Below are 13,669 nucleotides of genomic sequence, written 5' to 3'. Positions count from 1 at the left end.
ATTGCTAAAGCCAACAACCACTCATCTAAAGTGGACCTCACAGAGGATGACACCATAATGACGGGAGCATGAGCAAAACCAAACTACATGGGAAACAGGGAACTAGGAAGCCACTAGAAAGATCAGTTTCACTGTTTTTTTTTTTTTAATCTGTTATTGTTTGTTTGGCTGGTTTTAATAGGGGACATACTCATGGCTACATCATGTATTAGTATATCTTCCCCCCTCTCTGCTCCCATTCCGCTGCCGCCCCCTCAAGGGTGTTGCTGGTATTCCCCGTGGGGCTGTAGGTTGTGCTGTGGGAGAAAACAGTGCCTCTGGGCATGAAATCTCAATCTGTGGCTCTTACAATCTTTCTGCTCTCTCTCTCTGCAAATTCCCTGAGCCTTGGTGGGTATGTTTTAAGTCTCCTTTAGTGATGAGCTCTTAGGAGCCTCTGGATCTCTGGTGTGTTATCACTTAAAAATTTTTTTGTAGGGCTGGAGAGATGGCTTAGCAGTTAAGTGCTTGCCTGTGAAGTCTAAGGACCCTGGTTCAAGGCTCCATTCCCCAGGACCCAAGTTGGCCAGATACACAAGGGGGCGCACGCATCTAGAGTTTGTTTGCAGTGGTTGAAGGCCCTGGTGTGACCATTTTCTCTCTCTCTCTGTCACTCTCAAATAAATAAATAAATATTTTAAAAAATTGTCTACTCTGATTACGTGGTAGTGTATTGTATGCTTTTTGTTAATTAGTTTTGTACTCAGTGAATACAGTCAAGTTGGTATCATTGTTAGCCTCCTCCCTGACTGCTCCCCCCTTCACAGGGACCCTCCTTGTTGGGGTACATGGGTCATGCATTGTGGAGTTAGCCTTCAGTTATAGGTAGGAGGAAATGTCTCTGTATCATGACCCAAGGTGTGGCTCTGACATTCTTTCCGCCCCTTCTACCGCAAATTTCCCTGAGTCATGTTGGGGTCATTTTAGGTCTGCTTCAGTGATGAGATCTTGGGAGCCTCTGTGTCTCTGGATATCTAGTTTGGTAGGAGTTGATTGTTTTCTGTGTCTATCTCCTTCACCGTTGTGCTGGTACCAAGAAAACAGCACTCTTGCCTGCTTTTAAGAAATATTTGATTTGCAAGAGCGGGAAACAGAGAATGAGAATGAATGGATGGGTGCGCTAGGGCCTCTAGCCACTACAAATGAACTCCAGACACATGTGCTGCTTTGTGTATCTGACCTTAAGTGGCTACTGGGGAATGGAACACAGGCTGTCACATGCGAAGCAAATGTCATTAACCTCGGAGACATCTCTCCAGCCTATGGTTTTTGATATCCATCTCCCTTGTAGTATTATAACAAATATCTTTGCTCATGCCATCTGTACATTTCCTCCAGAGAAAGGTCTCTTATGTTTTAATTGTACTGTTTGCTGTTTTACTATCAAGTATTTAGATATGAACCTGCTACTGGGGATGTGGCTGATTTTTTACGTTGTGTAGCTTGTCATCTCATCTTCTTCAGCTGATCTTTTGTAGCTCAGACATTTCTCAACTCGAGGAAGCCCAGTCATTTTTGCATTTTATGGGCCATGCTTTTGATTTTTTACCTCCTCCAACCAGATAAGTATTTGTCTTAGAATCTGAACCATTTTATATTATTTTTTCTTTATTTTTATTTATTTATTTGACAGCTACAGACAAAGAGGCAGAGAGAGACAGAGAATGAGAATGGGCGCACCAGGACTTCCAGCCACTGCAAATGAACGCTAGACACGTGCACCGCCTTGTGCATCTGGCTTAAGTGGGTCCTGGAGAATCAAGCCTCAAACCAGGGTCCTTAGGCTTCACAGGCAAGCATTTAACCACTAAGCCATCTCTCCAGCCCTTATATTATTTAAAAAAATATTTTATTTGGTTATTTGAGGGAGAGACTGAGAGAAATAGGCAGACAGAAAGAGTGAGTATGGACACAGCAGGACCTCCTTCCACTGGAAATGAACTCCAATTGCATGTGCCAATTTGTGCATCCAGCTTTATATGGGTAGTGGGGAATCAAACCTAGGCTGGCAGGCTTTGCAAGCAGTGTCTTTAACCATCGGGCCATATCCCCAGCTGTGTAGTGTTTTTGTATTTTGACAAAATGGTCCCACTATGTAGAGCAAAGTGGCATGGTACTTACACTGATCCTCCTCCTTCAGCTCCATGATTTCAAGATGGGTTATTCAAGCTGATCATGAATGCCTAAATTCAAGCTATCCTCTTGCCTCAGCCTCCCAAGTAGTAGCTGGGATTTTAAGCTGTCCCACAACACTTGGCTTGAGCCATTTCCTTTGTTAAGTGAGTTTTTATCCTTCTGTCTTCTCTGATACTCTTATTCTGTATTTGTTCTGCCACACATTTCCCTTTCAAGTTGCATTATCTTCTTATAAAAGGTAGTTCTGGGTATTTCAAAAGTAATTTCAACCAACACATTTTAAAACATAAGGTTTGGCTCATATATATATATATATATATATATATATATATACACACACACACACACATATATATATATATATATATATATATATATATAATCAAACTGAAAATTTTATTTATGCATTCCAGTACTTTGGTTGCCATATATTTTTGTCTAATTACTCAAAAAAAAGGCTTAAAAGGCTTTTTATATAAATTATGTTCAGCGAATATTCATTTGTTAAGAAAGATCACTTTCCCTAGCATTCATATATGTGATACTAACCATGGTGGGTATGATTGAGCAAGCATCTGCTGAATACTTGTTGAGTACCAGTACTGAAAAAATAGTACACAGCAAAAGGAAATAAATTAAAGATATGCAAAGTGTTTAGGAAAGGTGATAATGGTGGCATCACCATTTAAATGTCTCCTGTTTCTTCTCACTAGAATGAGCATTAGATAACCAGTGACTGGAGAACCCTTGACAGAAGCCTCCTTGACACCAGGTGGTATTCTATGATGCAATGAAAGCTCCATGCTTCTGTTTTCTTTCCAGAAAATGCTCAGAGAAGAAAAATTGTTACATGAAATATGATTCATACCCATGAATTGCCTTTTCTTGGCCATATTGGTCCCTTGAATTATGGATGATTTTGGTTTTCTTAAGTGTCATAAAACAGCCTTGTTAATTTTTAAAATTTAACTTTAAAATTTGTTTTCAATGAAATAACTGTTCACATTTAAAATACTTCATCATAGCTGAATGAAAAGGTCTAGTCTGAATTTAAGCAAAAAGTATGAACATGAATTCCAGTATATCACATATGCAAAATTATTTTTCTTAGTACTACAAAAGGGCTCAGAAACCGTCCAGATTGTCATTTCTAAATCCTATTTCTAACTAAAAGGAACCAAAGATCTTTGAATAAATGGCCCACCCAAGTCTACAGTATTCCATGGGCAAGCTGAGCCTGGGATACCTTGTCATACCAAGAACCAAAATGCTTTCCTACCCATTTTGTCAAAAGGACCCAGAGTCCATGAAGTTGCCACAAATAATCCCAGAACTGAAATAGATTGAACACATCACATATTCCCAAATCTATGAGTTAATGGGAAAAATAAATGTTCTGAATCAGCATTTGGAACAACTGGTAAATAAAATAAAGTATCAAACATTTTTCTTGCCTTTCTTAAGAATTTTGTCTCAAATTGGTAAGAGTCAAATGGGGGGGAGTCCTGCTTATAGACTTTTGAGGACAACAAACAAGGCAATAACAGAATAAAAATGGAACTCGTCGTGACTTGATATAATTAACTCAACCATAAAATAACAAAAACATATATATACAGATCATGAAAGAATATTATGTCCTCTATGAAATTGTTCAGCAAAAAATAATCCAGGGCTGGAGAGATGGCTTAGTGGCTAAGGCGCTTGCCTGGGAAGGCTAAGGACCCATGTTCCTACTCTCCAGACCCCACATTAGCAGATGCATAAACATGAGGCAAGTCCAAGGCTGCATAGGCCCACTAGGTGGCGAATGCTTCTGGTGTTTGATATCAGTGGCTGAGGCCCTGGCATGCCAATTCTCTCTCTCTCTCTTGCTCTCTCTCTCTCTGTATAAAAAAATTAACTAGGGATGAAGGGATGGCTTAGCAGTTAAGGCATTTGCCTTCAAAGCCAAAGGACCCAGGTTCGATTCCCCAGCATTCACATTAGCCAGATGCACAAGGGGGTGCATGTGTCTGGAGTTCGTTTGCAGTGGCTGGAGGCCCTGGCGTGCCCATTCTCTCTCTCTCTGTCTCTCCCTCCCTCTTTCTCTATCAAATAAATAAATAATTTTTACTACACTGACAGGGCCACTTTGCTTGGGTAATGTGAACTTCGCTGTATCTGAAAAATAAAGTTAGGATTTTTTTCTGCCTACCCCAAAGCTCTAATTTCTATGTGGCAGTGTACACAGAACTCTTTCCCTGTACAGAGTAGTCATCCAGGAAAAGAATCAGGAAATACTGGGGATGAAACTGGTTTTGTTTTTAAATTTTATTTATTTGTCAGAGAGAGACAAAGAGGCAGGGAGAGGGGGAGGGAAAGGGAGAGAGAGAATGGGTATTCCAGGACATCCAGCCATTGCAAAAGAACTCCAGACACATGTGCCACCTTGTGCATCTGGCTTATGTGAGTCCTGGGGAATCAAACCTGAGTTCTTTGGTTTTGCAGGCAAGTGCCTTAACTGCTAAGCCATCTCTCCAGCCCCTGCTTTATTTCTTTTAATTTGAGACAGACTCTCATGCTGTAGTCCAAGTTTGCCTCAAATTTATGGCAATGATCTTGCATCAGATTTCCATGTGCTGGAACTAAAACTGTGTATATCATCATGCCCTGAAACAAGCTTACTTTTTCTTCTTTTCTCTTTCATTCTTTTTCCTCTTTTTTTCTATAGTATCAAGGTCTGAACCTAGGGCCCTATGCATACTGTCTCTAGCCTAATTAATCCCTAAGATCCTTAGCCTAATTAATTTGGATCCACAGTTGAATTGATGAATGTGGAAGCCATGGAAATAGAAGGTGAGCTATATCCATTCAGACTTGTACCACTCAGTAAATAAATAACAGGGACAAGATTTGAATATACTCTTAGGACGTTAAAGTTTGTGCTCATCAGCACTGCCTCTCCTGCCCCTAGTACATTAGACAGTGAGCATTCCAACATGAGGAGAACATATATAAGCCTATTCCTTTCTTGTGGTTGTTTTGCTCCTGGGCCTGAATATCTCCACATCATAAGTCCATGACAGTGCTTGCTTGGAAAAGTGGAGTGCTGAGGCATGGACAGTTGGCTCCCTCCTTTTGAATAATCCTAAAATACCTCAAGTTTCTGGGAAGACAGAATCCACCATTACTGAGAGAAGCAATCAGACTGTGTATGAGCACTAAGCATTGCATGAAATTACAAGGCTTACAAGTGGACATGACCTCTTCTCTGAGCACCTGAAACTGAGATAACTGATTTAACGTTCTATGTGAACAAGAAAGCTTGGTGTTCTCCAAAGAGCACAGGATTTTGAATGAGTCCTGCCTTTAAATATTTTCTATTCTGTGTCTTTTTCTGCTCTTTCAAGTTCTATAAAAAAAAAACCTGAATAAGACAGGCAGATGCATGCAAGCCTGAGAGAATGCACAGAAGAGATAGAATCAGCAGGTTACTCAGTAGGACTACCTTTAGGTGATGTGTCTCATAAAAGACTTGGAAAGTGCAAGACCACATTTATCCTAGTAAATGTAGATTGCAAAGTTACTGAAGAACCCACCCTGAAGTCCCCATTTATCCAGCTCTCCTCATGAAAGTTGCCACCCCATTTGGACTCTACCTACTTGGCTCCTACTATAGGCCTTTGGGGAAAGGTTAATATTAACTAACAATGGCACCCTTTGAAAATCCCAAGAACCCAGAAGAGAAGCACAGGCCAGATTCAATCTGTTTGCTTGGCTGCTATGTAAGAGCTGCTTGGGCAGGAGCAGGGGTGATGGAGAAGTGGCCAAGCAGGGTGGCTGACAGTGGCCACAGTCAGTCAATGGCTGCAGAGGATCCAACTCTGCTGCCAGGCAGGTCCTCTCCCTCTGTCCCTAGGACCAGAAAAAAGACAAATATGAAGCAGGGAAAGGGCGGGGCCTCAAATAAAAATTAATTAACACTATGTATTTTTTTCTTTCCTTTTCTAAATGTAATCTCTTAATCCTAAGCACTGGGACTCCTGTGTCCTTTTGGTGTAAAACCAAAAGGGTAGAGGCAGGAGGATTCCACCACATTCAAGTTCTCATCGATTAGATTTCCTTTTCTCAAATGGCTCTTTGTGTGGCAACTTTCAAGCAAAACAGACCTTCTGATCAAGCTGAGGCAACTATGGCCAAGATTATCTATTTGTCCCCAGGAAATATTTGGCATGTAGCCATTGGGAGCTGCAGAGCCACTGGTACATGGAGACTGGAGTTTGCAAGGAAAGTGGGTGTGGAGAGGATGTAGTTTTCTGCAACTGAGTATGTTTTTGCCCTTGCAATCATCTTTTCTCTACATATCTTCCCCCTGCCTCCCCTCATCTGTATGTAAGTGGGAAGAAGGGGAAGAAATTGACAGGAAGGAAGCAGGGCAAGTTAATACCCTCAAGTCCTGCTCCCTAGTAACCTGCTTCTTACAGATAGGTCCTACCTCCTACCGGTCCCATAATCTTCCAAAACAGTGCCACCAACTAGGGACTGAGTGTTCAAACATATAACCTAAGCTGGGGGCATTTCACATTGAAACATTGATATTCTGTCCCTAATCCCCATAATTTCATGGTCATCTCATAATTCAAAGTTCATTCAGTGCAATTTCAAAAGTTCCATAACCTTAATAGTCCCAACACTTTAAAAGATTCAAGGTCTCTTCTGAGACTCATAGCAAACTTTTAGCTGTGGGCTTCCAAAAAAAAAAAAAAAAAACACAGAAGCTACATATTTCCAATATACAATGGAACAGAATAAATAGACCCATTCCAAAAGGGATGATTAATTTAATGGAGAATAAGGAATGACTGGGCCAAAGCAAGACTGACACCCTGCAGCTGCCTGCCAGCCTCTGGAGCTCCAGTAGGCCTGTGTAGTGTCATCCACCTGGCTCTGCCACCTGCAGTGTACATGGCTCTCCCTCTGGGCTGGCTTCACTCAGCAGCAGATTTCCTCGTGGCATTTTCATTATCATGGGGGTCTCCATCTAAACTTGGGCTTCAGTGTCAAAGCTTCAACCCTTTTTTCTCTTAGGACCTCTCTACTTTCCTTGCTACTTAGTTTGTGGCCTTGGTGACTTTTTCTGGAGCCTCATTGAAAGCCTCCATAACCCTTAACTCCATAACTCTTGCTTTTTCAATGTCTAAAAGTCAGCACTATATGGATGATGGAGATATAACCCTGAGATCTAACCTGACCCACACTTAACATAGCCACCATGGCCTCCAAGTGCCTAGGTGACTACATTTGGGAGAACGTTTCCTCAGGTGGCTCCATTGAAGCATGGTGCCATTGGTGTGTCACTCTATATTCAGGCATTCGTTCAGGCATCCTCAATTTAAATAAAAGCTTTTCCAAATGAGTTTTTATCAGTGGGAGCTTTTGATGAAGTAGTCTTTTCCTCAAGGCACCTTTTCTGTTTGTTTGGGATTTTTTGTTTTTGAATTTTTAAAACTGAGAAGTTTAATATATGATTATACTGTGATTTGGTCATATTGCAGTCCTGTTACCCTCTTTTGACCCCCTCTTGCCTGCCTTCAATCCACCAAGAACCTACTCTTTCCAAGTAGTCCCTCCTCTGTTTTGTTGTCTCATTCCATTTTCCCTCCTTCATCCTCTATGTCAAAATGTTGATGGGCTCAGAACAATGTAGGTTATGTAGGGGTATAGGTAACAACTGTGGAATCACAATAGTCAGTTCATGTTGAGAGTACAGTGCTCCCAAAGTACTCCTTCACACCCTGTTGCTCATACATTTCTTTCTTCTCCCTCTTCTGCAATGTTTCCTGAGCCTTAGAGAGCATGTTAGATATCTCTTTTAGTATTCAATTGTTGACAGCCTCTTATTTTCTGCCTTGATGAACTTGGAGTCTCCTCAGTGTCTGTGGCCATCTCCATAGAGGTTTCTCTGGCTGTCAGTGAAAGCAGCACTCATATTCATTCTGCCTCTTCCTCTACAATGTTCCCTGAACCCTGCCTGGTGTGATGAAGATGACTCATCCAGTGCTGAGTGCTGGTCTTTCTCTTCTTGTCATCTTGGTTAGCTTTGGGTGTCCCTGGCATTTATTGCCATCTGTATAAAGAAACTTCTCTAACCAAAAGTGAAGACAGCATTATCAAAAGGCATAAACATATACATTTAGAAGGCCTTGAAAGCTATTATTTATTTATTTACATGGGAGATAGAGAAGCCGAGAGAAAGAATAGGCACGCCAGGGCCTTTACCCACTGCACACAAACTTTAGATGCATGTACCACCTTGTGCCATTGGCTCTATGTGTATACTAGGGGGTCAAACCTGAGTCCTTAGGATTTTCAGGCAAGTGCCCTAACTACTAAGCAATCTCTACATCCCTAGAAGTCATTTGATAAGCATAATGTCTTCATTTAGCTAAAGGGCAGTTTCCCTTTAGGGTCTATAACCTTCCAAGCCAAAATGTTTTTGACTATTTTCTCAGTACTAGGCATGATTTCTCTCCCACTGAGCCTCCCTCATATGCAATTAGAGAGCAGTTGATTACCCCCATAACTTTTGTGCACTCTTGGGTACATAGTTCCTGGCTGGTTGATTGCAGGATTCATTGCTTGTTTAGACTGGTTATGGCTTTTCTCCCCAAAAGCTTGAATAGTGCTTTCCAGCATTATGACAATTAGCCAGCAAAGAGATGGCATCCACCTCAGTTCCAGATTGATCTTTCAAGATCCTGAGATGTAGCCTGTGGTGTTCAAGGCTACATGGTGTTAGGTCCTTGCACATGCTAGGACCAGTTTTCTGTATTAGTCACTCTTGCATCATTGTGAACAAAATATGTGACAAAAGCAACTTTAGGGGTGAAGAATTTATTTTAGTTCATGGTCAAAGGGGATAGAGTTCAACAAGGCATGGTTGCTGGCAGCTGGATCCAGGATATTCTTCTGTGGCTTGTTGGATCTCGACATATCAGAAAGCAGACAGACAGAGCTGAGCTATGTTATAGTCCTCAAGTCCCTTCTGCACTGATCCATTCCTTCCAGTAGGTTTTACCTCCTAAAAGTTCCACAATCTCCTAAAATAGTGTCAAATAGATGAGCCTGTGAGAGACATTTCACATTCAAACTACAGCATCCTTCAAGTTTCTGGTTGACTGCTTCCTGTAACAGGTGAAGACCCTCCTACCCTGGATCAAGTGCCACTTCAGTGAGATCCCTTGACCTTGGTTTTTGCCCTTGCTGTCGCAACTGTTCCCATTGTCCATGGAGTAGGAAGCCATATTCTTGAAGGGGCTATAGAAGTAAAGAGGACAAATTGTCTTCATGCTTTTATTTTATATTAGAAAAGAGAGACCAGGGATAAAAGGAGGAGGAAGAAAATTGCCATCTCAGTGACACAAGCAATCCTGAGTGACATTGTGTTTGGCATCTATGTGCTTGTACACAGGCTCTTGGTGAGATTAATGTAGCTCTGTGCACTATGGCTTTGTGTGTTTGTGTTTGTTACCACTGAACATAACCCATAGCCATCATCTGGTGAAAAACATTTAAATGTTGGTGGAGACACTTTTGACTTCCTGAGAAAATAAATGGCATTCTCTAGTTCAACTAGTATGACTAGAGGATTCGCAAGGACACTCTACACTATATTTCATTTTTGCTTTTAGTATGATTTTAGAATTATCACTCCTGTGTTCACCCTTTCTCTTAGCACCTGTTATAAGAGTTGTCATGTTTTTATTTTTACCTGAACTAGGGTGTGTCAATGGATATATTATCCTCCAAGTTTGTTAAGACTGAGATCCAAATTGAGGCCAATTCTTGTCTTTTAAGTGAAGCTATGAGCTGCAAAGCTAAAGACACATTTCCCAGCACATGGCAAAAGCTAATCTACTGAAGGGAATAGACAAAATTGAGAGTGAATGACATGAGATGACAAAAGCTGCTCAGTGGATATGTGCTCCTTGTCTTTCACCATAATCTAGGTTTGGGTAGAGTTGGAAGTGGGAAGACCACTAAGTGGGTATAGCTTTCAGGAGGCTGAGTTTAATTGGTTAAGCATATAAGTAAAGATGGCTACCATGGTGAGCTTTAAGCCAAACAAATCTGTCTGTGATTCTGAGGACTGGGAAAGTAGACACAGATAAATGTGAAGGAGAGCTGTCTTGAGAAGGACATGATGGTGGGAAGGCAAACAGTAAAAGTGCGTGAGGAGTGAACCAAACCAGTTGTTACAGGAGATGGAGCACAATAATTAGTAACTGAAAGCTGACTTCAGCTGAGAAGTTAAGAAAAGGGTAAAGTTGAGCCTTGGAGAGTTTAATGATGTGACTTGGGATCCATTTGATCCTCATGCTTAGCAATCATTCAACTGAATCTCTTCAATAACAGATGAACACAATGAGGCTTTGAGGGGTGAAGTGACTGGCCCAAGGATATCAAGATATTCCCACCAAAATCAAACTTAGAACCACCAAAATCGAGTCAAACAGCTCTTTCGGGCTATTCCTTGCTTCCTATCATAATCAGAGGAAAAGGGAAAGCTGCTGGATGCCCACAAGGCTAAACGTGCCTCCTCCTTCATTTGTGCCTCTGTCAGCTCTGTGGTAATCCAAGGAGAATACTGTCAAAAAAAAATATCACAAGGAGTAGAACACACTTGGAAAATACAATCCTATTATTAGGGAAGTCTGAGTAATTATTTATTTGTCAACCTAGGAGGTCAGTGCAGGATTAGTTTGAGCTCAAAGGATCATGACAAAAAAAAACAAAAGTAATCATTGTTATGACAATGATGATCATTTATTAATCTATACACTCTATGGAGACATTCCTCCACCCTCAAGTAGCTTAGTTATTACAATAGGGAATAAGCCTATGGACAAGGTGTGGATGGGAGGAGAGAGGTTAACTGGCACAGGAAAGCTTGGTAAGAAACCAAGCTGGAGGAAGAATGTATGCCAATGTGATAGTGATGAAAGTTGTGGATAGGCTGATGAGCAAAATGCTTTTTAGCTACATTATAAAATATTTGGCAATAAAACCACAGATTAATCACTGGAACCTCATGAAATTACAAAGATTTTGCACTGCAAAGGACACAGTGAAAAAAGCAGAGGCAACCTACAGAATGGGAAAAAATCTTTGCCAGCTATATATCTGATAGAGGATTAATATCTAGGATATACAAAGAACTCAAAAAGTTAAATAATAAGGAATCAAACAAGCCAATCATAAAATGGGCTTTGGAGCTAAATATAGCATTCTCAAAGGAAGAAATACAAATGGAATATAAGCATCTAAAAAAATGTTCTATGTCACTAGTCATCAGGGAAATGCAGATTAAAACTACATTGAGATTTCACCTCACTCCTGTCAGATTGGCCACCTTCATGAAAACAAATGATCATAAATGTTGTCAGGGATGTGGAAAAAGAGGAACCCTTCTACACTGCTGATGGTAATGCAATCTGGTCCAGCCATTGTGGAAATCATTGTGGAGGTTCCTAAAACAGCTAAAGATTGATCTACCATATGACCCAGCTATAGCACTCCTAGGCATATATCCAAAGGACTCATCTCATTTCCTTAGAAGTACATGCTCAACCATGTTTATTGCTGCTCAATTTATAATTGCTGGGAAATGGAACCAGCCTAGATGTCCCTCAACAGATGAGTGGATAATGAAGATGTGGCACATTTATACAATATCTATACAATTTATACAATATTTATACAAATATTATATTATATTGTATTATATGATATAATGTATAATGTATAATATAATATTTGTATAAATATTGTATATATTTGTATACATACATATTATATATATTATACATATTATATTATATATATTAATATATATAGAATATATAATAATATATAATATAATATAATATAATGCAATGTATAATACTATATAATATATTTGTATAAATATTGTATACATTTATATAAATAAATAAATACATAATATATATTATATATAAAATATATAATTATAGGGCTGGAGAGATGGCTTAGTGGTTAAGTGCTTGCCTATGAAGCCTAAGGACCCGGGTTCGAGGCTTGATTCTCCAGGACCCACGTTAGCCAGATGCACAAGGGGGCACACGCATCTGGAGTTCATTTGCAGTGGCTGGAATCCCTGGCGCGCCCATTCTCACTCACTCTCTCTCTCTCTATCTGCCTCTTTCTCTCTCTGTCACTCTCAAATAAATAAATAAAAATGATCAAAAAAATTAAAAAAAAGGATACTTCTAAAATAAAAAATATATATATAATTATATATGTATAATATATTATATAATATATAATATAATATAATATAATATTTGTATAGATATTGTATATATTCGTATAAATATATTATATATATAATATTATATATATTACATTATATATATTAATATATATAGAATATATAATAATATATAATATAATATAATATAATGTATAATATAATAGTTGTATAATTATTGTATAAATTTTTGTAAATATATATAATATGTAATTATATATAATATAATATAATATAATATAATATATAATATATAATATATAATATATAATATATAATATAATATATAATATATATTTATACAATATATAATATAATATAATGCATAATATAATATAATATTTGTATAAATATTGTATATATTTGTATAAATATATATATTATTCACAAATTAGAGTTATAATAATTTAGATATTGAAAATCACTCTTTTCTAAAATTACAAATAGCCATTCTACATAAAATTATAACTATGGAGCCAAACTAGCCAGAAAAAATGCTAATATTAGAAGATAATTACTTCTGGGCTAGAGAGATGGCTTAGAAGTTAAGGCACTTGCTGCAAAGTCAAAGGACTCAGGTTCGATTTCCCAGGACCCACTTAATCCAGGAACACACAGTGGTTCATTTGCAGTGGTTGGAGGCCATAACCATCCTCTCTCTCTAACTGCCTCTCTCCCTCTCTCTCTCTCCCCCCCTCTCTCTCTCTCAAATAAACAAATTAAAATTAGAAAAAAATTATTTCAAATACCTCAAGTATCAAATAAAATATTTCATTGAATACAAATGACTGTAGATGTAGGTAAACAAATATATGGTCAGATTAAGGAGAATAGGGACACTGCAGAGGATTTTTCTGGGTGCAGGGTAAGTCAAAAGAAATACATTTTTAGCAGACCACTAACATCCACCAACATGAAAGCTAAGAATGTTATCAGATAGCATCTGAGACCTATGACAGAGATTTCCCTGCTTTGCTGGAGCCCACCTATCAAATACTCCAATCAATATAGTGCGAAAATGCTTTGATTTTTAATTTTCTTTTGTTCTATAACTATAAAATCTTTATTAAACCACTGTCACATTGTAACGTGTCACACAGGGAACCCTGAATTCATGTTCTCTGGCCATAGCCACTCATTAGGAGGAAAAATAATCTTACCTAATCAAACAAAATTGGATTA

The sequence above is a fragment of the Jaculus jaculus genome, chromosome 3, assembly GCF_020740685.1.
Source record: "Jaculus jaculus isolate mJacJac1 chromosome 3, mJacJac1.mat.Y.cur, whole genome shotgun sequence".
NCBI classification, from domain to species: domain Eukaryota; kingdom Metazoa; phylum Chordata; class Mammalia; order Rodentia; family Dipodidae; genus Jaculus; species Jaculus jaculus.
Note: the sequence above shows the minus strand (reverse complement) of the source record.